Source organism: Rutidosis leptorrhynchoides, chromosome 2 (assembly GCF_046630445.1).
Source record: "Rutidosis leptorrhynchoides isolate AG116_Rl617_1_P2 chromosome 2, CSIRO_AGI_Rlap_v1, whole genome shotgun sequence".
Taxonomy (NCBI): Eukaryota; Viridiplantae; Streptophyta; class Magnoliopsida; order Asterales; family Asteraceae; genus Rutidosis; species Rutidosis leptorrhynchoides.
The window spans coordinates 366,888,966-366,914,567 of record NC_092334.1 but is presented as its reverse complement, the minus strand read 5'-3'; the positions used below and the strand labels follow the sequence as shown (position 1 = coordinate 366,914,567).

At 31.7% G+C, this 25,602-nt stretch overlaps 1 pseudogene; it reads left to right on the top strand.

The window, feature by feature from the left end:
- The first annotated feature begins 15,605 nt into the window (after positions 1-15,605).
- The window catches only part of LOC139888976 (trihelix transcription factor GT-1-like), an 84,569-nt pseudogene continuing 74,572 nt past the window's right edge, over positions 15,606-25,602 (top strand).

Genomic DNA, 25,602 nt, shown 5'->3' with positions numbered 1-25,602 from the left:
TATATAACTAATTTATATAATGATATATTCAAGAAAATACGTAATTCTGTTTTGCATCGTGATCATACTGTTATACTTCTTTGTTTCTGTCTCCCATTTGTACCAGTAGAGATTTGGATTTACAGATACAAGCCAAAAATCTGTGGAGAGTCAATATCAAGGTTTTATTCTATTTATTTTTTCTGTACGAATGTTTCCTGTCCAGTTCATATCGACATCTTCTGCTATAAAGCAAACAGGTAAATTATTGATATTGAGGAGGTAAGTGATTTATCAATCGTCATTATCAACTAAAACCCAAAACAACTTGTGTTTGATCGATTTTAAAACAGAAGATGAACACTGAACCAGTCGCTATCTCTGTTCGTGTTCATTAAGATCAAAAGCTCGATTTCGGTTTATTTTTCAAAAACTAAAAATGCGATTTTTGTTAGGAATCTAGTACATAATCTTTCTTCAAAAATTAAACTTCCAATTCTTGATATCAAACTCGAATTCCTGAGTCAAAGTTTCAATTTTAAAAAGTCAACAAAGGTTCTTCAATCAAATTCGAGTTGTCTACTGTGATTCAAGCTAAATTAAAGTTTCAGAAAGATTATAAGTTGAATTGTGAACCTTTTTCATGTAGAAGTCGTGGTATATAACTGTCCCAAATTCAAAATCATCAATTGAGTCCATACTTGTTCATGAAAACTGCTGTCACTGTTTTTAATTTGTTTCCATAAATCTCAGACACCTTAAATCAATTATGTTGTGCTTATAAATCCATAAATGAAACGCGTGATTGATTATGAGTGTCAATTATCTTGTCCCTGATCGATTTGGATTGTGGAGAAGAAGAAGAAGAGTAGGAACAGAAATATTACGGGTTAAATAGAAATGGTGTGTGGAATTAATCAGATAATACAGAACAGAGGGACGGTTGAGTGTGTGGTTGGGGAACGAGAGGTCGCGGGTTCGATCCCGGTTTGGGTGTTTCTTTTTAGAACATTTTCTTTTGAGGTAGTTTCTAATTCCAAAAATTATTATTATTATTATTATTATTATTATTATTATTATTATTATTATTATTATTATTATTGTTATTATTATTATTGTTATTGTTATTGTTATTGTTATTGTTATTGTTATTGTTATTGTTATTGTTATTGTTATTGTTATTGTTATTGTTATTGTTGTTATTGATTATAATTAGTATTATTAATAATTACTACGGTTATGATGAAAATTATTATCATTACTAATATTAATTATGACCGTCATTATCACTAATATAATTAAAATTATTAATATTATTGTTATTACTAAGTATTATGAATACGTATTATCAGTATCATTTTACGGCTATCATTATCATTATTATTATCGTTATTACTAAAAGAATTATTACTGTAAAACAACCACTTTTAATAAAATTAGTAATAACATTATCATTATTAATTTTACTAAGTATCCTTATTATTAATCTTAATATTTGAATTACCGTCTAAACACCATTATTAGTATTAATATTAATACGATTATTAAAATTTCTATTAAAACTATAATTATTACTAAAATTACCAGTATTGTTAAAAGATATTATTTTTATCATTTTATCTTATCATTTGTGTTAAAATTATTAACTTTATTAAACTCATTATTATTACTTTGATTGTTATTATTATTAATAGTATTACTAAAATTATCATGCTATTAAAACTATCTGTTTAATTGAAAATTAATATTTTTATCATTATTATTTTTATGACAAATGAATATTATACATGTAAGAATATATTTGTAATAAATATAAGTATGTATTAATCATATTAACTAATATTATATAAATATTCATATATAATAAATTAAATGCTCTTAATATAATACAAATCAGATAAATATATATAATATATAACTTAAAGATATAATGTATGAACTTGTTCGATTACGAATATGTATATTAATAAATATACGATTGATATAGGTTCGTGAATCCGAGGTCAACCCTGCATTGTTCAGTTGTTCAATATAGTCATATGTATTTTTACTACAAAATACATTATGGTGAGTTTCATTTGTTCCCTTTTTAAATGCTTTTGCAATATATATTTTTGGGCTGAGAATACATGCAGGTTTTATAAATGATTTACAAAATAGACACAAGTACGTGAAACTACATTCTATGGTTGAATTATCGAAATCGAATATGCCCCTTTTTATTAAGTCTGGTAATCTAAGAATTAGGGAACAGACACCCTAATTGACGCGAACTCTAAAGATAGATCTATCGGGCCCAACAAGTCCCATCTAAAGTACCGGATGCTTTAGTACTTCGAAATTTATATCATGTCCGAAGGAGGATCCCGAAATGATGGGGATATTCTAATATGCATAATTGTGAATGTCGATTACCAGGTGTTCAATCCATATGAATGATATTTTGTCTCAATGCATGGGAAGTATATTTATGAGAAATGAAAATCTTGTGGTCTATTAAAATGATGGAAATGATTATCTATGTTAAACTAATGAACTCACCAACCTTTTGGTTGACACTTTAAAGAATGTTTATTCTCAGGTATGATTGAAATCTTCCGCTGTGCATTTGCTCATCTTAGAGATATTACTTGGAGTCATTCATGACATATTTCAAAAGACGTTGCATTCGAATCGTTGAGTTCATCAAGATTATTACTAAGTCAATTATAGTTAGATATATTATGAAATGGTATGCATGCCGTCAACTTTCGATGTGTTGAAAGATTTTCTTTTCAAAAACGAATGCAATGTTTGTAAAATGTATCATATAGAGGTCAAGTACCTCGCGATGTAATCAACTGTTGTGAAACGTTTATAATCGATATGGACTTCGTCCGGATGGATTAGGATGGGTCCTTTCACATGTAATGTATTAAGATGTATTGTTACACTTTTGAAAGACTTCATGACACATATCAAAGTGCTTCTACTTAACAAAAATGCTTACAATTACATTCTCATTCATTTTTCATCAATAATTCTACTCGTATGCACCCGTATTTGTACTCGTATAATACACAGCTCCTAGATGTACATACTATTGGTATATACACTTCAATTATCAGCTCTTAGAAGCCCTTAATGTGTCATCAAACATGTGGGAACCATTCTTTGTAATCTAGTGTGAATTATTTAGCAAGATTACAAAAATATTATTAATCATTCATGACTTATTTACCAGAAAACAAACTTACATATCCTTTATATCTAATCTATATATCACGACCTAAAACACATACAAACACCTTCATTCTTCAATTTTCTTCATCTAATTGATCTCTCTCAAGTTCTATCTTCAATTTCTAAGTGTTCTTCATAAATTTTATAAGTTCTAGTTTCATAAAATCAAGAATACTTTCAAGTTTGCAAGTATACTTCCAAGCTTTCTAATCCATTCCAAGTAATCATCTACGATCAAGAAACCTTTGTTACTTACAGTAGGTTATCATTCTAATTCAAGGTAATACCCATATTCAAACTTTGATTCAACTTCTATAACTATAACAATCTTAATTCGAGTGATAATCTTACTTGAACTTGTTTTCGTGTCATGATTCTGCTTCAAGAACTTTCAAGCCATCCAAGATCCTTTGAAGCTAGATCAATTTGTGTCACTTCCAATAGGTTTACCTACTAAACTTGAGGTAGTAATGATGTTCATAACATCATTCGATTCATATATATAAAACTATCTTATTCGAAGATTAAAACATGTAATCACTAGAACATAGTTTAGTTAATTCTAAACTTGTTCGTAAACAAAGTTAATCCTTCTAACTTAGGGCTGTTTTGGGTTTGATAATTAAAAACTATGATAAACTTTGATTTAAAAGTTATTCTTCTAGGAAAATAATTTTTCTTATGAACATGAAACTATATCCAAAAATCATGGTTAAACTCAAAGTGGAAGTATGTTTTTCAAAATGGTCATCAAGATGTCGTTCTTTCGACGGAAATGACTACCTCTTTCAAAAGTGACTTGTAACCTGTATTTCCGACTATAAACTTATACTTTTTCTGTTTAGTTTCATAAATTTCAGATCATTATGAAACCATAGCAATTTGATTCACTCAAACCGGATTTATAACGAAGAAATGGTGGGTAAAACAATATTGGTTTATTTTGCTAGTTTTAGCTACGAAAATTTTGTAACAAATGTATACTAACCATAACTTAACTAACTTATATTGTACATGTATACTAACATATATTTATGTAATCTTGATAGACCATAGACACGTATACAATGTTTTGACCTATCATATAGACGTCATCTATATATATTATTTGGAACAACCATAGACACTCTATATGATGTAATGCTCGAGTTTGCTATACAGGGTTGAGGTTGATTCCAAAATAATATATATACTTTGAGTTGTGATCGAGTCTGAGACTTGTATACACTGAGTCGTGGATTGATTTGAGATAATATAATGTGATTTATTTATGTACTACTAACTGTGGACAACTAGTTGTAGATTACTAACGTTGGACTTAACAAACTTAAATCGTTAAAACGTAATAAAATATGTTGCGAATATATTTCGATCATACTTTGATATATACATATATTTGTTTTAGGTTCGTGAATCAACCCGTGGCCAAGTCTAAATCTCGACGAATTGGTAATCTGTGAAAGTGAGTTATAGTCCCATTTTTACTAACGAATATTTTTGGGACGAGAATACATGCAGTTTTATAAATGTTTTACAGAATAGGCACAAGTACTTAAAACTACATTCTATGGTTGGATTATTAAACTGAATATCACCCTTTTTAGTCTGGTAATCTAAGAATTAGGGAACAGAAACCCTAATTGATGTGAATCTTAAAGATAGATCTATTGGGCCTAACAAACCCCATCCGGGTTACAGATGCTTTAGTACTTCGATTTTATCATGCCCGATGAGAGTCCCGGAATGATGGGGATATTCTAGATGCATTTTTGTTAATGTCGGTTACCAGGTGTTCTCCATATGAATGATTTTTAATTCGCGGGTTACGCGTATTATTTTATACACGGGTTACGTGTGCGGTTATAATTGAAATCTTGTGGCCTATTATTATTATTATTATTATTATTATTATTATTATTATTATTATTATTATTATTATTATTATTATTATGATTTAAGATAAAGATTAAACCTATAACTCACCAACATTTTTGTTGACGTTTAAAGCATGTTTATTCTCAGGTGATTATTAAGAGCTTTCGCTGTTACATGCTAAATAAAGACAAGATTGGAGTCTGCATGCTTGTATAATATTGTTTAAAAACAGCATTCGAAGACTTATATTGATGTGTAATATTATTGTAAACCATTATGTAATGGTCGTGTGAAAATACTATATTTTAGATTATCATTATTTGATAATCGTCATAATATTATAAACATTTATCGATAAAATAAAGGTTATGGTTTGTTTCAAAAATCGAATGCAGTCTTTGAAAAACGTCTCATATAGAGGTCAAAACCTCGCAACGAAATCAATTAATATGAAATGTTTATAATTATTATGAACGGGACATTTCAATTCATACATATCTATTTACACATAATTTTTCGTGAATCATCGAGAGCAGTAGAAGGGTAAATGAATACGTGAACACATTTCAAAGTTTTTGAGACTTCAACATTACAGACTTTGCTTATCGTGTCGAAATCATAAAAAAGTTTAAGTTTAAATTTGGTCAGAAATTTCCGGGTCATCACATTACATGATATTATGATAGTATGATGCTTATATGTTATTGTATTGTTGATTGTATGCGTAGACTCGTTAATTCATGTTTTCGGTTTGATTGTTTTGGGACAGCAGCATTTTTGATCATTTCAGTAAATTTAACTGTTATAAAAGTGAAATTAGAGTGTTTATTTGAGTTCCTCTCATCAAGACATTAATTTTAGACTCCGAATTCATGTTATTCCGAATCCCGGAGCTCTAGTTATGCTTAAAATGGTGTTTAATTGAAATTAAAATGTAAGAACGAATTGGTACAGGTATGGTCCGACTTTGTGAGCACTTTTGGAGTCTTTAGGGTGTACTAGTGTGTTAGGATCGATGATTGGATGAACTTTCATGTTCGGGTCATCGAAATTCGAGCCACGAATCACCCGTTATGACTAAAACATATTTGTGAACGGATTAAAGCTCCAAGTTGAATAATGGCTGTAGGTCATGACTTGGTGGCTGTTTTTAGGGTGTTCTTGAGCACACTAATGTGTCGGGTGGGTTGGTTAGACGAAGATATATATAAGACTCGCCGAAAACTGATTCCTGGGGCTCAAGTTATGACCCGGTGAACTTTTAATTAAAACCTAGGGTTATTAATTATGACTTATGATATAAATAATGAATTTCATTATTAATAAATTACTTATGATATAAAAAGTAATTAATTTAATTTAAGACTTATGATATATATATTTATTATATCATTTATTAATTACTTATGATTTAATTAAATATTTAATTAAACTTATAATTAATAATACTTTTATTATTAATGAAAAATACTTATGGTTTAATTATTATAAGGCTTAGTTATTATTTAATTATAATTTAATTATTAAATACTTATGATTTAATAATTATAATTAGAAACTTATGATATGATTAATAATTTATTATTAATTAATAATACTTATGATATGATTTAAAATTTATTATTAATTAATAATACTTATATTATGATTAATACTTAATTAATTAATTAAATACTTATGTTATATTAATTATATCATTTAAACTTATGTTAACTTTAATAATTCAATTTAATTTAATTAAACTTATGTTATGACATAATTATACATATATGACTTTAATTAACTTTATAACCTATATTGTTAATATAACTTATACTTTAAAAATTAATGTTGACTATGTTTGACCAAGGTTGACTTTTGAGTTAACTTTCGGTTGACTATGACTTTCAGTTAACTTTTGTTGACTTTCTAATTAAGGAAACTTTCCTAACTTAATAACTTTCTAAAAATAGAAACTTTTCAAAAATAGAAACTTTCCTAAAGTAGAAACTTTCCTAAAATAGAAACTTTCCAAAAATGGAAACCTGCTAAAAATAGAAACTTTCTAAAAATAAAAAGTGGGTGTCCGTACGCTGTTCCGATCAAACTGATGCATGTTGAGTGTTGTTCTATGTCTACTTGCAACATGTACAATAGCTATCATACTAAGACTTGACCTAAGTTAGTTATTTATATCATCGACCTGCTTTATTTATAGGTCGGCGTTGTGATCATTCCTGATCACTTTACTTCGTTTGCTGTTCGCATTTTTGTGTGGTTACTTCTTTTGCTTTAAGGTGAGTTATAGTCCCGTTTTAACATACTTTTCAAAGTATATTTTTAGGATGTGATTACATGCATTTTATTTTACGTTTAGACACATGTGGCAATTAAATTTGAATTATTCATTATGAGTTGAACAAAAATATTTCCTAGTCTGGTAACTGTAATCACTGGTTTCTACTGGTGAACGCGAATCCTACGGATAGATCTATTGGGTTTGACAACCCCATTTCGAGCTAGTCGCGCTAGCAATTTATAATCGGAATATTAGTGCTTCGTATTTAGTTGAAGATACACTTGTTCAGTGTATATTATTATTGTGTTTGGCAAGGGTAAATAAAGGGTTAAGTGGTTACCAGGTGGCTCATTGATAATGGAATAATGTTTTATGTTTTCTAACATTTTAAATCTTGTGGTCTAAAACTTATATGTTTATTTAAACCTATAATTCACTCAACATTTTTGTTGATAGTTTACTCGCATGTTTTCACAGGTACTTGAGTTTGTTTGATGCTTCCGCTGTGTTAGAAGAGTCTGCATGCATTTGGGCAGATTTTGTTAAACATTTATGAAACTCTGAACTTGCATTCTATTTTTGAATAATTTAAACTTGTGGGTTTTGTTAACAATGTTTTAATGTCAACTTTGGTTATTAATATGTTGGGTTGCTTAAACTACATATTTTGGTATGTTTCCTTTTTGGGAAACTTTTGAAATAAAAGAATGCAATGTGGTTTATTAAATTCATTTAAGTCCGATCAAGCTGTGGGACTAAGTGACGGAGCCGTTAAGTGTTTTGACGGGGCCATCACAAAGACACAGCAATCCGTTCTCTCATCTTGAACCAGACCGAGTCAACATTGCCACCTACGTTACTAAGCAGATAGCACGTATCTTCCACGAATCCATGGATCCAAGTTTCACATTTAAAGCTGGATGTCGGGAGATATACTTAAAGACGGTGACGTTGATGATCGGGTCAGGATTGCTTTTCACTTCTTTTTAACTTTGCCTTTTGACCAACTGTGCAAAGCTACAGACTCTTACTGTGGAGATCACCATTCTGAAGACTTCGAGATACTAAAGATACAGTTTCTAACATTGTTTGAATACCTTCGAAATGAGCATTCTATCAGAGAGATAATCACCACCAGCACTGCCTCTATGAATGACATTCATGGATCAACCCGCAGAGCCGTGGATCATATTCTCATCGGACTTCAGGATTTATCACGAGCCAAAACTGCACACTACCTATCTTTTAGAGGATCTTCAAGAGAGGTACCGGATCTTCTACCACTTTTGGTCCGACACTTTCTCAGGATCTACCCACCAAGACTCACATTTCCTCGAGAAGACCAAGATTATAACCACCAGTGAGGAATGTTTGCTTTCTAAGCATCACTACGGTTGAGCCAACGACCTTAAACAAAAGCGCTTCTCGAGAGGCAACCCGTGCAATAAAGTAGAGTAGAAGAATAAAGGATGACAAATGAGCCGATCAATAAAGGACGCAAGGATTGAAAGCCAGCCAGTGTCTTCACAAGCAACATCTGCTAGGGGTATTCTTTTCTTCCTGTTACTAGCTTAAACTTTAAATTATTCAACATTCTAGCTTATCACTAAGTGTGGGATTCCAACCCAAATAAACACTAGACAAATACTCCCAAATCTTCAACTAAAACTTCTAAGTGTGGGATACACTAGGAACATTGAGGACAATGTTCGTCTAAGTGTGGGATGTTGGTATAATCTTTTTATGCTGTATTAAAATAACCCATTACGAAGATTCCGAGTTCTTAAGCCAAATTTCAAAATTTTTAACAAGAGAAAGCCTTTTCGAAAAAGTATTTTTGAAAACCTAAAACGTTTGTAAATAAAAGTAAGGCTTAAGCAAGGTGAAAATTGTGTTAGGACAAACCAAATCTCTAATAGAGCATTGCATGACTGGGCATTATCGACCTAAATTGATTATGGTGAGTGTAACGACCTGACTTTTTCGACTTTTAATTATACTTTATACTTTCACGAAACTGCGTATTTGTGTGTACTGAGCTATATTATATTCTGGGATCATAATTCATGTTAATTACTTTCATTAATGCCTTGCAACGTGTTATTAAGAACTTAGTTACTTAACTTGATCCTCGAATGCCTTTATGACCGTTAGTGTCACTTATCGTTTAAAACACGCTACGTACTTGGTACACGTTAAACTTTTGTCATAATTGGAGCGTTATGACGACTTAATCATAATTGTTATTTAATGACAATTACTTGGCTTGATGGTTTATTAATTACGCTTAGTGTTTACTAATGCACATTAGTTAGTCTTAGTGGACTTAACAACTTATTAGAATTAGCTTATTAAGGGCCCAACCTACTCAACTTAATGGACTAGTTTAGTGGGTTAGTTAATGGATTAGTTAGCCCATGTAATGTAAGATAAAACCCATGAGGAAATGAGATAAGTAACTAGCATGCCTTGTGTACTAATACTTACAAGTTTTAACCTTATATCCCATGCTACCCACATCACAACATCACCATGTACCACCACTCATGCAAAGCAAATGGTCCCCCCACCTCATGCTTGCTAACCATCGGCCTACATCAACCACCACCACCATTTCATTTTTTTTAAACTTCACTTCATTCTCTCAAAACACACACACACATTTCTCTAGTTTTCTCTCTAAAATACTTGAGAAAAATTGTAAGTTCAAACTTTATTTCTTCTTCTTTTCTTCCCTTAATCACGAAATCATCATCATCATCTAAGTTCAAGGATTCAAGTTTTGTAACTTGAATCCTCATAAATCTTGTAGATTCAAACTTTGATTTGAAAGTCTTCAAGAACATGAAGGATTCAAGCTTTTTAGCTTTGAATCTTCATTATCTTGTTAAATCTAAGTTTTATAACTTAATATCTCTTTATTTATGTTAAAAGATCAAAACCTATGTTTATGATCTTCATGTAACTTGTTGATCTAAATCTTTACTTTAAAGATCTTCAAGAACATTAGAAATCCAAGCTTTCTAGCTTGAGGTTTCTACAAAAAGTTGGTTGAAAGATCAAGCCCATAAACTTATTATCTTCTTTAATTTGTTGTACTTTAGATTTGTAACTTGTGTTTTCATTAAACAAAGATACAAGCTTACTAGCTTGAAGTCTCTTAAGTGTGTTAAGAAATCTAAGCTTTCTAGCTTAGGGTTTCATTATTGTGTTTGATCTAAATTATGTAACTTATGGTCATCTAATTTGTTTAAATAAAAGCTCATGAGCTTACATTCATTTTACTTTACAAAATCTAAGTTTCATAACTTATGGTGTTGTAAAAGTTGAAAGTCTAAGTTCTATGACTTAGGGTTTCACCAAGAACATAATATCTAGACATTCTAGTATAAGGTCTTCAATATTTAGCTAAGATATAAGTTCTATAACTTAAGGTCTTGCTTATTTTAGTTTGAATCAAAGTTTATAGCTTAATAGAACTTGTACTTGTGTCGAAACTAAGAATTTGATGTAACTTTAGTTCATCATCTTGCTCAAACTCTCAAATGAGTTGTATTTCATTTCTTAGTCTTGACTCTGTGTGTTGATGGTTAAACCTTGGTTAAAGTGATGCTAAAACATCAAGAGTTATACACTTGAGGCTTATACGCATCAAGGATGAGAACCGTGATGAGCATCAAAAACCAAGAAACCCACCGGAGCAATTGTTTTCTATTTTTTAGGGTTTGATCAGACTCCTGGGACTTCTGGAAAGTTTATTTCCAGATAGTTCGATTCGATTAGATGACTTTTCGTTTAATACTCGCCTAAATCCGATATACGGTTTAGGATTTATATCCTTCCGAAAATCACTACGCCTTCGTAATGACGTGCTAAAATTTCTGACCTACTCGCGCTTGAACCATCGCCACGGTCAAACGACATTGATTTAGGATCTAAAACTTTGACAGCGGTAAGAGGACTCACATACGGAGCCTTGGCCACTGACCGCGCCTCATTTCAGTTTGTATAGAGGTCGTAGAAGCTGATCGAAGTCAGCCCTTTGTTTCGATCTCTATTCTTGTTTAAAACTTAGTTTATCTTTTACGGATGATGATTATGATACTTAAGACTTAACTTATTTACTTTTAAACTTTTGGGGATGATTTACTAACTTAGTAACCTTTGACTTAGGTTGAGGACCTTTCGGACCGACTTACTACCTGCTTACTTTTTCCGTATCGACTTTCCCGCACATTCACTGTGAGTTACACCTCCCTTTTTACTTTAACTATTTTTGGGACTGAGAATACATGCGCTTATTATGTTTTACATACTATACATGAGTACTTAAACTTATGTGTGGGTGATATAACGGCACAAATTTTCCCCTTAGCTCGGTAACGTTTAGTCATTGGTTTATGAACCGGTGAACGCGAATCTTAGATATGGATCCATTGGGTTTGACATCCCCACTCGGGCTAGTCGCGCTAGCATTTAACGGGTGTTTAAGAATTCGTAAACTTACGCACTGGCTAAGTGTACTTTTAGGGGGTGATATTTCTTGTTAAGTTAGTTACCAAGTGCCCACGGTTAAGCATATACTTTTCATACTGTTTTGAATATGAAATCTCGTGGTCTACATTACATTGTTGATTACAATAAAACTATAGCTCACCAACATTCGTGTTGACATTTTAAAACATGTTATTTCTCAGGTGCTTAGACATTTGTTGCTTCCGTTGTATTAGACTCGCTGTGTTTGACTTCCGCTGCATTGCTTAGAGATGTCTCAATCATGGAACTTTTACTTTGCATTCAAACTTATGTTACATTTGAACTATGGTTTTTGTAATGACCTTAGTGTCACGTACTTATGTTAACGCTTTCTATTCGTAGAAGCACGTTGCCTTTTGTAAAACATTCGACGTTGGTAAAAACGTTATCTTTTTATGAATGCAAACTTGTTTTAAAACAGCATATAATGTTGTACCCGTGTAATGGACACGTTGTTGATGATCCGTACACATTGATTTTGTACGGGGCATCACAGTGAGGCACCTAAATAAGACCAGCATTCATCTTTAATGCTTCAATGTTTTCCATTGAGAGTGCTGATGTTTGTGCTCAGAATCAGAACTTACTTTAGATCTACATTTTCAAAGAAGTGAAACGTGATTCGATTATAATCAGAAGAGCTAGCCATTTGTCAAAAATAAGCCTTCCACACCTCCACTACTTCTACTTCACCACCTCATTCACATCATCTTTACTATCACTCGAAAAATCCAGAAAATGAGATTCCTTCCGAAAACCCGATGTTATAAATCTCTCAAGTATCATGGCAAAGGTCTTGAAAAAGTTTACCGGCAAAAAGTTTCTCAAGATTAAATCTCCAAAAAAAAATTAAGTTCTGAAAAAAGGAGTAGAACTTATAAAGAGAAACGGCGAAGAAAAACTCGACCGAAAATGATTATCAAATGAAGAAAAGTTCAAAAGTGCTTCTCAAAAATATCAGCACTCCTATCTATCCGAATAAAAGTCTGCATAAGGACTGTATTACCCTTTTTCTCACCCCTCAAAAAACAACATCACTACCACTCCAAAATTCCTTTCCATCATTGACAAATGACCTAGAAGCTATGGTTACTACCGTTCTCACATTAGTAGCAAGGATTTGAGTCTTATCAAGCCTATGACGATGGGTGCAGCATGACGGGCTATGAATGAATTCATTTCTTAGATTTATAGGGAACCCTAAACGCTTGTGTGATTTGAGTGACCCGTGAAAGCTAGCCTAAGTCATGTAACCTCCCCGCATGCCTGCAGAGATAGTTTCAATCCTAACATAGATGACTAATCTTACTTTTCGCTCTTATAAAAAAGCAACCCACTTAGGCTATTAGAAAAGAAACTCCAAAAAGATTTTTTAAGGTAAAAATGAGAGTTTACTTGAGGACAAGCAAAGTCTAAGTGTGGGATATTTGATATCGGCTAAAAATCACGTTTTCGCCCCGATATTAAGGCCCAAAAACAAGAAAGATTCGAACTTTATCGGCAAAATACCCGCTTCGATGGTTAAAATTGAAGATTAAGTTATTACGAAGACAGTGCAAAAAGAATCAAGAGAATCGGAGCTAAAACGAAGATTCTAGAGCGAAAACGGTGAAAGACAAGAAATCAAGTTACAATCCAGCGAATCAGAAAGCCAAACAGCTTGCCAAACGGGCTGCCAAACTGCTTGCTAGAATGGAAAATGGCCTGCCATACACCCAGATCAAACGGGCACGTTAAACGGGTTGGCCTGGCAAACGATCCCTGCAAACGGCTTGCTAAACGGCTTGTCAAACGGCCTACCAGCCGTTTGCAGACAAAGTTCAAACTTACTTAAAGGGTCTTTATCATTCATTCCAACACACACTTCAATTTACTTCTTTCTCTCTCTTGTACAATATTAGTCATACTTTCAAGGTGTTCGACTCCGTGCGAGAAACCTAGTACCCGGAGAAGAACATCGAAGATTGTATTAGGAGCGGTCTGGAGTTTGAAGTTGTCACTTTTGTATTCAGAGCTCGTTTAATCTACTGGTACCTCTATCCTTTATCTTTATATAATGTCTTCTATCATTATATTCTGTGATGTTGTTGCCATGATTAGCGAGTAGTTATCTTTAGTGTATGTATTGATGTAACTAGTTATAATGCCGAAATAATATTATGGTTTGTGTATGTTGTCGAAATGCTTTTCAATTATGCTTTAAACTCAATCGCTTTTCCAACTAATACGACGTAGTTATTGGCTATGTTATTGGGAAGTCGCGAACCCCGATTCAGAGTACACTGTCTGTGTCACCCCTTGGTAAGAGAAGTCTATCGGATACAACGTAAGATCGACTGAGGCACATCGGTTGTAGTAAGTCTATCAAGCTTTGGATTCTGACTGAGGACTCTTTCGTAGTGAAACATCTGACTAGACCCTTAGTACATTGTCAGTCCCGGACCATGCTAGTGTAGTCACCAAGCATATAATCTTCGTACGTGCATGCTGAAGCACAACGTTTGTTGTAAGCTGTACCTCTGCTAAGTAAGGCCATGGAACCCGGTCAGTGCTGATTAGTACACTGCACCATAACGCAGTCTCAAGCATTGCACCCCGCTTGAGGGATTCTTGGTTAATTAAGGAACTGTTTGTTTAAACACATAAAGGATTGGACCGTTAGGATAACCGAACGTGTTCATGGAAGTCAAATTGACTTGGCCATGCTGTTCTTAATGGTTGAACTCTTTTTAAGGGCCTAACTATCTTTTAAAACCAATCATTAACGAAAGCATTGAAACACATCACGCCTCTCGGATATGGTAAACCCTGTATTCTATTATGCTTAAGAAAGTTTAGACCTTTGTGGAATGTTAATACGTCACCCAACCGAGTCGCTCAATTAAATGAGCCGTCTGAACGTGTATGCCTGTAGTCAGACTGCACGGGTGTCGGGGTAAGGGACGTTGCTGTCTATTCAGATTCTTCAAGCATATCGCATTACCCAGTGACATGTCTTACGATAGGGGCGTTTAGGACCAGTGTAATGAATACAAGGTCCCTACCTATTCATGAGCCAGTATTACATAATTCAGGCAGAGTAACTGATGAAATCACAGTATGCACTTGTTTTAACCTTATATGAATTACGAATTTTATTGCATTTACTTTATTTGTCTTATAAACTAGAAAACCCAAAAATTAGGTAACCACTACTCCTTTATAACTATCTTAAGCTTTTAATATAGGTTCGATTCTACTGATATCTTAAAAATACGACCCTAGGTCATACTTCCCTTACTCATAATAAGGAGTAGTACGATTTAGGCCCTGCTAAATATAAATTTAAAACAGTACCCCCTCTTGGTGGCTGATTCTGACGTGTTGCGACCTAACGACACCGCACAAATAAAACCGTCCGTTTTGGCCATATCAATTCTCTTGTTTCATGGCCTCGAGTTGTGTGTCACGAATCTGAGAAGTAAGATTTGTACAGACAGTCATATTAAGTGCTCTAACTTTGAGATGCTTAACCCTCTCCTTCCTACTCAAGGCATCCGCTACAATATTTGCCTTACCACTGTAGCGAATTTCACAATCTTATTCATTCAGTAGCTCCACACAATGTCTCTGCCTCATGTTGAGTTGTTTCTAATCAAAAAGGTGTTGCAGACTCTTATGATCTGTGAAGATTGTGCACTTAGTACCGTACATTTATTATCATTGGTTAATGATTATGAAGGACAACAACAACAACAACAACAACAACAACAACAACAACAACAACAACATTAACACAAGTAGCAGTGATAATCATGAACTTAGGCACCGAAAAAACGAGCTGAAACATGGGTACATGAAGAAACTCATATCCTGATTGGGCTCTGACGTGAAGTGGATCGGTTTTACTGTGACGACCCAGAAAATTTCGACTAATTTTAAACCAAACTCTCGATACGATTTAATTATTTTTGACACGATAAGCAAAGTCTGTTAGGTTGAGTCTCAAAAATTTTGAACTGTTTCATATATTCAATTGACCTTCGACTGTTCTCGACGATTCACGAACAACTAATTGTAAATAAATAAATACATATATATATATATATATATATATATATATATATATATATATATATATATATATATATATATATATATATATATATATATATATATATATATATATATATATATATATATATATTACTTGTAAATATATAAAATTATATTATATATATATATATATATATATATATATATATATATATATATATTACTTGTAAATATATAAAATTATATTAAATCTATTTGTTTAAAAATATATGATATATTTATTTTAGTAGTTAAAATTACTATTTAAAACTATTTATATATAGAAAGTCAATATATTAAAAATGAATGGTTTTGAGTAGAATTAGTCAACGGTTGTAATACTCAGTTGGCATTTCGTTAGCGTTCATATAGATCTAATACAAGTTTATGAAGATTTAAAATAAAAGTTGAACTGTAAATCGATTACGAAGACTTTAGGTTTGATAAAAATATTTTTACCTTTTTAGTTTAAATTTTAATACTTCGTACATATTATTTGGAACAGAAAATAAATAATTAACGAACCTTTTTGATCAGGTTTCAAACAGTTAATAACCAGAATAAATAAATGGTCTTAATTTAAAAAAATTTGGGATTTTTTTAGGACCACTTTTATATTTTAACTGTTTAGCAATGGACACGATATTATATCCATGATAAAGTGTCGGCAGAACTAACAGTTATATTCTCCCGTGATCAAATTATAAACCTACTATATTTGTTTTTAATCATAATATGATTATTATATATGTACATGATGAGACATATTGTAAATACATTCGTCACCACTGCACATCCCCATTCTCGTTTGTCAAATAACCGATCACCTCTATCACCTCCGACATCAAGCCACCACCAGCACCACCCTACACCATCTTCAAACCGTGCAACCGTCTTCAACCAAGAACACAACAACCCACCACCTTATGCTAATCGGTTTCCACCTTTGCAACTCACCACCACCCGTGATCACCAACCATCAACCACTTTCCACCAACTCCTAACATCACTGACACCACCACTGGAAGAACCACCACTCTCTCCTCCATGTTAGCCACCAAGATCACCATAACCACCACACCACCACCGCCACCTTTTTCTTTCTTTTTCTGTTTCAAACCGTAGTAAACACCACCTCTCTCTCTCTATTCTCTTCTTCCTGAACCTCCATAAATGTCAAATTTATGTTGGTTGTTTCTTCTTGTATTGATTTTTTGTTGAACCAGACCCAAGACAAACCAAGTGATACCTAAGAAAGCCAAGTGATATTTCACGTTTTTCTGTTTACCATTGCAAAACCATCACGAGACCCATCACCATTTTTATTTTCGTGAACCACTGTAGCCACACTCAAACCACACACCACACCTATAAAACCCTCACACAAAAACTTAATATAAAAACCTTTCCTGTATATTTTTTTATGCACCTGTTTATTTCAGTCGACACCCAGATATCACCACCATTGATCTCTAGCTAAACTTGGATGTCTTCTGTTTCATTCGACCAACAAAACAACCACCATTAAAACACCACCTGCAACTATTGCTACTGTTTCAATTTGCAACCACACCATCAAATTTTAAAATTTTTCTTTTCTTTCTTTTCGTTTCCTGCTTCCACTTCTATTGCCGTTTGAAGGTTTCGTACCAAAAGAAAAACCACCAATATAATTTGATTCACTAATGCGTAGCTGAATTGAACTCACTCCTTAATTGGGCTTAGTTAACCGATCGGGCCTGAGTAAATTATTGGACAATTTGTTTTGGGTCGTTTATTAAGTGGATTACAAATGGGTGTTGTTGAAGAAGAAGGAGAAACCAAAACATGGGTTAAATAAGTGATGGAATGGAATAATTTCAGATAAATATGGTTAGACCAGTGGTTAAGGGGTGTTTCGGGTTAGCGTGAGGGCTCGTGTTCGAACCCGGTCTGAGGCATTTTTTTTTTGTTGGGAAAACTCTTTAAGATAGTATTTGATTTCTATTATTATTATTATTATTATTATTATTATTATTATTATTATTATTATTATTATTATTATTATTATTATTATTATTATTATTATTATTATTATTATTATAATTATAATTATTATTATTATTATTATTATTATTATTATTATTATTATTATTATCATTATTATTATTATTAATTAATATTATACTTATGACAAAAATAAAAATAGATATAATTTATGCTAAGATATATTAAGATAAAAATGATTACGATTATGATCATGAATATGGTTAAGGTAACTACAACTGAGAAGTATAATTATAAGTACGTTTATGAGTAAGAGGAACATAAATATAATTAATTCATGATTAAATAAAATTATCATTTTTATTAAAAACTATCATTTTTATTAAAGTTATGATTATTATTAAAATTATCATTATTTTTAAAATTATCATTTTTATTAAACTTATCATTTCTATTAAAATTATTATTAAATCTTAAAAGTATCATTATTATTATTATTATTATTATTATTATTATTATTATTATTATTATTATTATTATTATTATTATTATTATTATTATTATTATTATTATTATTATCATCATTAAACATGATTTTGTTATTATGATTATTATTATTATTATTATTTTCAAATCTAATTATTATTATTATTATTATTATTATTATTATTATTATTATCATTATTTTATTATTATAATTATTATTTCTACAAACAAATGATATTTATATAAAAATATATATTTATATCATATGTATACTAATATTAGATTTTTAATATGTTAACTAATATAACATTATTTATATTAATATAACATTTATTAAAGTGTATATATATATCATATAAGTATCATAATAAATTATAAGGAATAATATAATTATATATAAGGATATTAATCTATATATATTTTAAAATACATATAAACTTAGTTGATTAATATTACAATGTGTTAATATATATAAATGATATAGGTTCATGAATCTGAGGCCAACCCTGCATTGTTCAGTTTCGTCGTATGCATATTTTTACTACAAAATATCGTATCGTGAGTTTATATGCTCCCTTTTTCAATACTTTTACAATATATATTTTTGGAACTGAGAATACATGAAATGCTTTTATAAATGTTTGACACGATAGACACAAGAAAAACATTCCTCTAATGAATTATTATACAGACAAGTTGTTATGTGGATTATTATATCGAATATCACCCCTAATTATTATATCTTGGTAACCTAAAAATTAGAGAAATGGACCCTAATTGACGCGAATCCTAAAGGTAGATCTATGGGTACTGACCAGCCTCATCTGGGTTACGGATGCTGTAGTACTTCGAGGTTTATATATATACAGACGATACTTGTATATTATAGACTGAAAGTTCTATTTATTTTGGGGATATTCATGATGCGCTTTATATGTTAAGGTTGGTTACCAAGCAAGGTTATATATATATATATAGAGAATGATTTTATACACAGGTTATGTGTATGTTATTTTGTACACGAGATATGTGTACGGTTATTAAAAATCGCGAGGCAACCTACGGGGGAGAAGAGGATACGAACCTACTCTACCAATCATTTATGAAAAATGGTTTCGTACACGAGATAGGTGTACTGTATTTAAATCTTGTGGTCTATCAAAAGTACTGAATTTTATTGTTTATGATAAACTTATGAACTTATCAACCTTTTGGTTGACACTTTTAAACATGTTTATTCTCAGGTATGAAAGAAATCTTCTGTTGTGCATTTTCTCATTTTAAAGATATACTTGGAGTCATTCATGTCATATTTCAAAAGACGTTGCATTCGAGTCGTTGAGTTCAAAAATATTATTATTAAGAAATTGACTCATTAAGTCATTTATAGTTTGGATATTATGAAATGGTATGCATATTTGCCAATTTTCGATGTAATGGAAGTTGTCTTTTAAAAACGAATGCAATGTTTGTAAAACGTATCATATAGAGGTTAGTACCTCGCAATGAAACCAATGAATATGAATCATTTATAATCGATATGAACGGGCCGTTATAGTTGGTATCAGAGCGGTGGTCTTAGCGAACCAGGTCTTGCATTAGTGTGTCTAAATGATAGTCGTTAGGATGCATTAGCGAGTCTGGACTTCGACCTTAGCTGCATATTATAAGTTTTGTTTATCATTCCTAGTGGAAAATTACCTGCTTATCATTCCTAAGTCTAGACACGTCTTACTGCATTTATTACATAGATAGTGTATAGACAGATTCATATCTTAGCATATATGTTACTATAAACTTTGTCTGACAGCTGTCGAAGATTTCTCCGTAATCTATGAGATTTTGGTATCATATATATGTAGTGACCCGAACTTTTCCATGTTTATATATATTAATTGAGATTGATGTTTACATGATTAAATGTTTCCAACATGTTAAGCAATCAAACTTGTTAAGACTTGATTAATTGAAATAGGTTTCATATAGACAATTGACCACCCAAGTTGACCGGTGATTCACGAATGTTAAAACTTGTAAAAAAACTATATGATGACATATATATGGTTATATATATAGTTAACATGATATTATGATAAGTAAACATATCATTAATTATATTAACAATGAACTACATATGTAAAAACAAGACTACTAACTTAATGATTTTGAAACGAGACATATATGTAACGTTTATCGTTGTAACGACATTTAATGTATATATATCATATTAAGAGATATTCGTACATCATAATATCATGATAATATAATAATTTAAAATCTCTTTTGATATTATAAACATTGGGTTAACAACATTTAACAAGATCGTTAACCTAAAGGTTTCAAAACAACACTTACATGTAACGACTAACGATGACTTAACGACTCAGTTAAAATGTATATACATGTAGTGTTTTAATATGTATTTATACACTTTTGAAAGACTTCAATACACTTATCAAAATACTTCTACTTAACAAAAATGCTTACAATTACATCCTCGTTCAGTTTCATCAACAATTCTACTCGTATGCACCCGTATTCGTACTCGTACAATACACAGCTTTTAGATGTATGTACTATTGGTATATACACTCCAATGATCAGCTCTTAGCAGCCCATGTGAGTCACCTAACACATGTGGGAACCATCATTTGGCAACTAGCATGAAATATCTCATAAGATTACAAAAATATGAGTAATCATTCATGACTTATTTACATGAAAACAAAATTACATATCCTTTATATCTAATCCATACACCAACGACCAAAAACACCTACAAACACTTTCATTCTTCAATTTTCTTCATCTAATTGAACTCTCTCAAGTTCTATCTTCAAGTTCTAAGTGTTCTTCATAAATTCCAAAAGTTCTAGTTTCATAAAATCAAGAATACTTTCAAGTTTGCTAGCTCACTTCCAATCTTGTAAGGTGATCATCCAACCTCAAGAAATCTTTGTTTCTTACAGTAGGTTATCATTCTAATACAAGGTAATAATCATATTCAAACTTTGGTTCAATTTCTATAACTATAACAATCTTATTTCAAGTGATGATCTTACTTGAACTTGTTTTCGTGTCATGATTTTGCTTCAAGAACTTTGAGCCATCCAAGGATCCATTGAAGCTAGATCCATTTTTCTCTTTTTCAGTAGGTTCATCCAAGGAACTTAAGGTAGTAATGATGTTCATAACATCATTCGATTCATACATATAAAGCTATCTTATTCGAAGGTTTAAACTTGTAATCACTAGAACATAGTTTAGTTAATTCTAAACTTGTTCGCAAACAAAAGTTAATCCTTCTAACTTGACTTTTAAAATCAACTAAACACATGTTCTATATCTATATGATATGCTAACTTAATGATTTAAAACCTGGAAACACGAAAAACACCGTAAAACCGGATTTACGCCGTCGTAGTAACACCGCGGGCTGTTTTGGGTTAGTTAATTAAAAACTATGATAAACTTTGATTTAAAAGTTGTTATTCTGAGAAAATGATTTTTATTATGAACATGAAACTATATCCAAAAATTATGGTTAAACTCAAAGTGGAAGTATGTTTTCTAAAATGGTCATCTAGACGTCGTTCTTTCGACTGAAATGACTACCTTTACAAAAACGACTTGTAACTTATTTTTCCGACTAGAAACCTATACTTTTTTTGTTTAGATTCATAAAATAGAGTTCAATATGAAACCATAGCAATTTGATTCACTCAAAACGGATTTAAAATGAAGAAGTTATGGGTAAAACAAGATTGGATAATTTTTCTCATTTTAGCTACGTGAAAATTGGTAACAAATCTATTCCAACCATAACTTAATCAACTTGTATTATATATTATGTAATCTTGAGATACCATAGACACGTATACAATGTTTCGACCTATCATGTCGACACATCTATATATATTTCGGAACAACCATAGACACTCTATATGTGAATGTTGGAGTTAGCTATACAGGGTTGAGGTTGATTCCAAAATATATATTGTTTGAGTTGTGATCAATACTGAGATACGTATACACTGGGTCGTGGATTGATTCAAAATAATATTTATCGATTTATTTCTGTACATCTAACTGTGGACAACTAGTTGTAGGTTACTAACGAGGACAGCTGACTTAATAAACTTAAAACATCAAAATATATTAAAAGTGTTGTAAATATATTTTGAACATACTTTGATATATATGTATATATTGTTATAGGTTCGTGAATCAACCAGTGGCCAAGTCTTACTTCCCGACGAAGTAAAAATCTGTGAAAGTGAGTTATAGTCCCACTTTTAAAATCTAATATTTTTGGGATGAGAATACATGCAGGTTTTATAAATGATTTACAAAATAGACACAAGTACGTGAAACTACATTCTATGGTTGAATTATCGAAATCGAATATGCCCCTTTTATTTAAGTCTGGTAATCTAAGAATTAGGGAACAGACACCCTAATTGACGCGAATCCTAAAGATAGATCTATTGGGCCTAACAAACCCCATCCAAAGTACCGGATGCTTTAGTACTTCGAAATTTATATCATATCCGAAGGGTGTCCCGGAATGATGGGGATATTCTTATATATGCATCTTGTTATTGTCGGTTACCAGGTGTTCACCATATGAATGATTTTTATCTCTATGTATGGGATGTGTATTGAAATATGAAATCTTGTGGTCTATTGTTACGATTTGATATATATAGGTTAAACCTATAACTCACCAACATTTTTGTTGACGTTTTAAGCATGTTTATTCTCAGGTGATTATTAAGAGCTTCCGCTGTCGCATACTTAAATAAGGACAAGATTTGGAGTCCATGCTTGTATGATATTGTGTAAAAACTGCATTCAAGAAACTTATTTTGTTGTAACATATTTGTATTGTAAACCATTATGTAATGGTCGTGTGTAAACAGGATATTTTAGATTATCATTATTTGATAATCTACGTAAAGCTTTTTAAACCTTTATTGATGAAATAAAGGTTATGGTTTGTTTAAAAATGAATGCAGTCTTTGAAAAACGTCTCATATAGAGGTCAAAACCTCGCAACGAAATCAATTAATATGGAACGTTTTTAATCAATAAGAACGGGACATTTCAGTTGGTATCAGAGCGTTGGTCTTAGAGAACCAGAATTTTGCATTAGTGTGTCTTATCGAGTTTGTTAGGATGCATTAGTGAGTCTGGACTTCGACCGTGTTTACTTGAAAAATGATTGCTTAACAAATTTTGTTGGAAACTATATATTTTTAACATGTGAATATTATGTGATATATTAATCTCTTAATGCTTTTGATATTATGTGATAGATGTCTACCTCTAGAACAAGTCCCATTGACTCACCTAATAATAATGAAGAGTCAAATGTAAATTGGAATGATTCGTGGACTGATTCACAAGTTCCCGAAGAGGAACCGGAAGAAGAATCGGAACCGGAAGAAGAATCGGAACCGGAAGAAGAATCGGAACCGGATGAAGAAATAGAACCGGTGGGGGAAATAATAAAACGGTTAAGTAAAAGAAAATCCTCAACCAACCGACCAAGGTTAATTATGGTCAATGGTGTTTCCGCCAAGGAAGCAAAATATTGGGAGGATTACCAATTCTCCGATGAATCGGATTCCGACGAGAATTCCGATGATGTTATAGAAATTACCCCAACTGAATTTAAAAAGGCAAAAGAAAATAATAAGGGAAAGGGCATAAAAATAGAGAAATCTAATTCCAACCCTGATGAACTTTATATGTATCGTCTACCCCCGAAGTCCTTAAGTTGTAACAATGACCCGGGAACCTCTAAACCACCAGGTTTTTCTAAACCAATGTGGAAAATTACGGCTCGTATTAGGGGAACATCATATATCCCTAGAAACTTGGCAAAACGAACCAAAACCGAAGAAGAAGAAACAAGCGAGTCGGAATAAGATAGTTGTATTCGTGTGGTGTAATATATGTAATATAGTGTTCTTATGCTTTATGATATATGTAAAAATTGCTTGTATTAATAAGTATTTTTTTTATGAATCTAACTCTTGTCTATTTTACAGTTTAAAAACACAAAATGGATAGACAACCCAATATTTTAAGAGACCTACCCGGAGACATGATTGATGAAATCTTGTCTAGAGTCGGCCAGAATTCTTCGGCACAACTATTTAAGGCGAGATCAGTTTGTAAGACATTCGAAGAACGTTCCAAGAATGTCTTGGTTTATAAGAGACTTTCGTTTGAAAGATGGGGGATATCACATTGGGAAACCCATAAGTTACGATGTGTTTACTTTGACGCATATATTGCGGGGAACCCAAATGCTATTTTACGCAACGGGTTAAGAAATTATTTTGACTCAATATATCCGAATATTGGACTTCGTGATTTAGAAAAAGCGGCTAACATGCAACATAAAGAAGCATGTTATGCTTACGGATTAGTAATGTTCGCTTCTCACCAAAGTGAGAACAAGAACATCGGGCTACAACTATTAAACAAAACGTTTCCACAAGTGACGGAGTCGGTAATTGGGGTAAGAAATGAGGTTTTTAGATTATTACGGGACTGTTGGACATTACGTAACCCTCGTCCCTTTGATGACGTTACAACACGCAGTCTTATCAACGGCCATAACGGTTATGTTGCACAAGACCAAGGATGGGAAGTAGTCCTAGTAAAACCAGAATGCATGACTTGTTTCTGGACGTATGAATTACGCGTCTTTATTGCCTTTGCTGAACGACTTGTGTACTAGCTAGAATTGTCTTCACAACTATCTTGTATCAAAGTTATTGTGTGCTATATTTCATGCTTTATGTAAAATAAGCGGTATTGTAAGTTTGTAAAATATTGTATAAAAGTTTGAACGCGAAATATTATTATAATCAGTTTTTCATATAGAATTGTAGTAGTTGAATTGTATATTAGCTACTAAGTATGAACTTAACGGGTAGGTACTACCCGAATTTAAACTTATAAAACGCTAATATGAAGAAAAAGCTTTTATAAATGAGTTCATATTATGCTACGAAATACTATTAACTACTCTTAATATTCTGTATGATTAACTTGTTCCATTTAACTATTTTGAAGGAAATGGCACCGACTACTCGACACACCGTGAATATGAATGAAGAGGAATTCCGTACTTTTCTAGCTTCAAACAT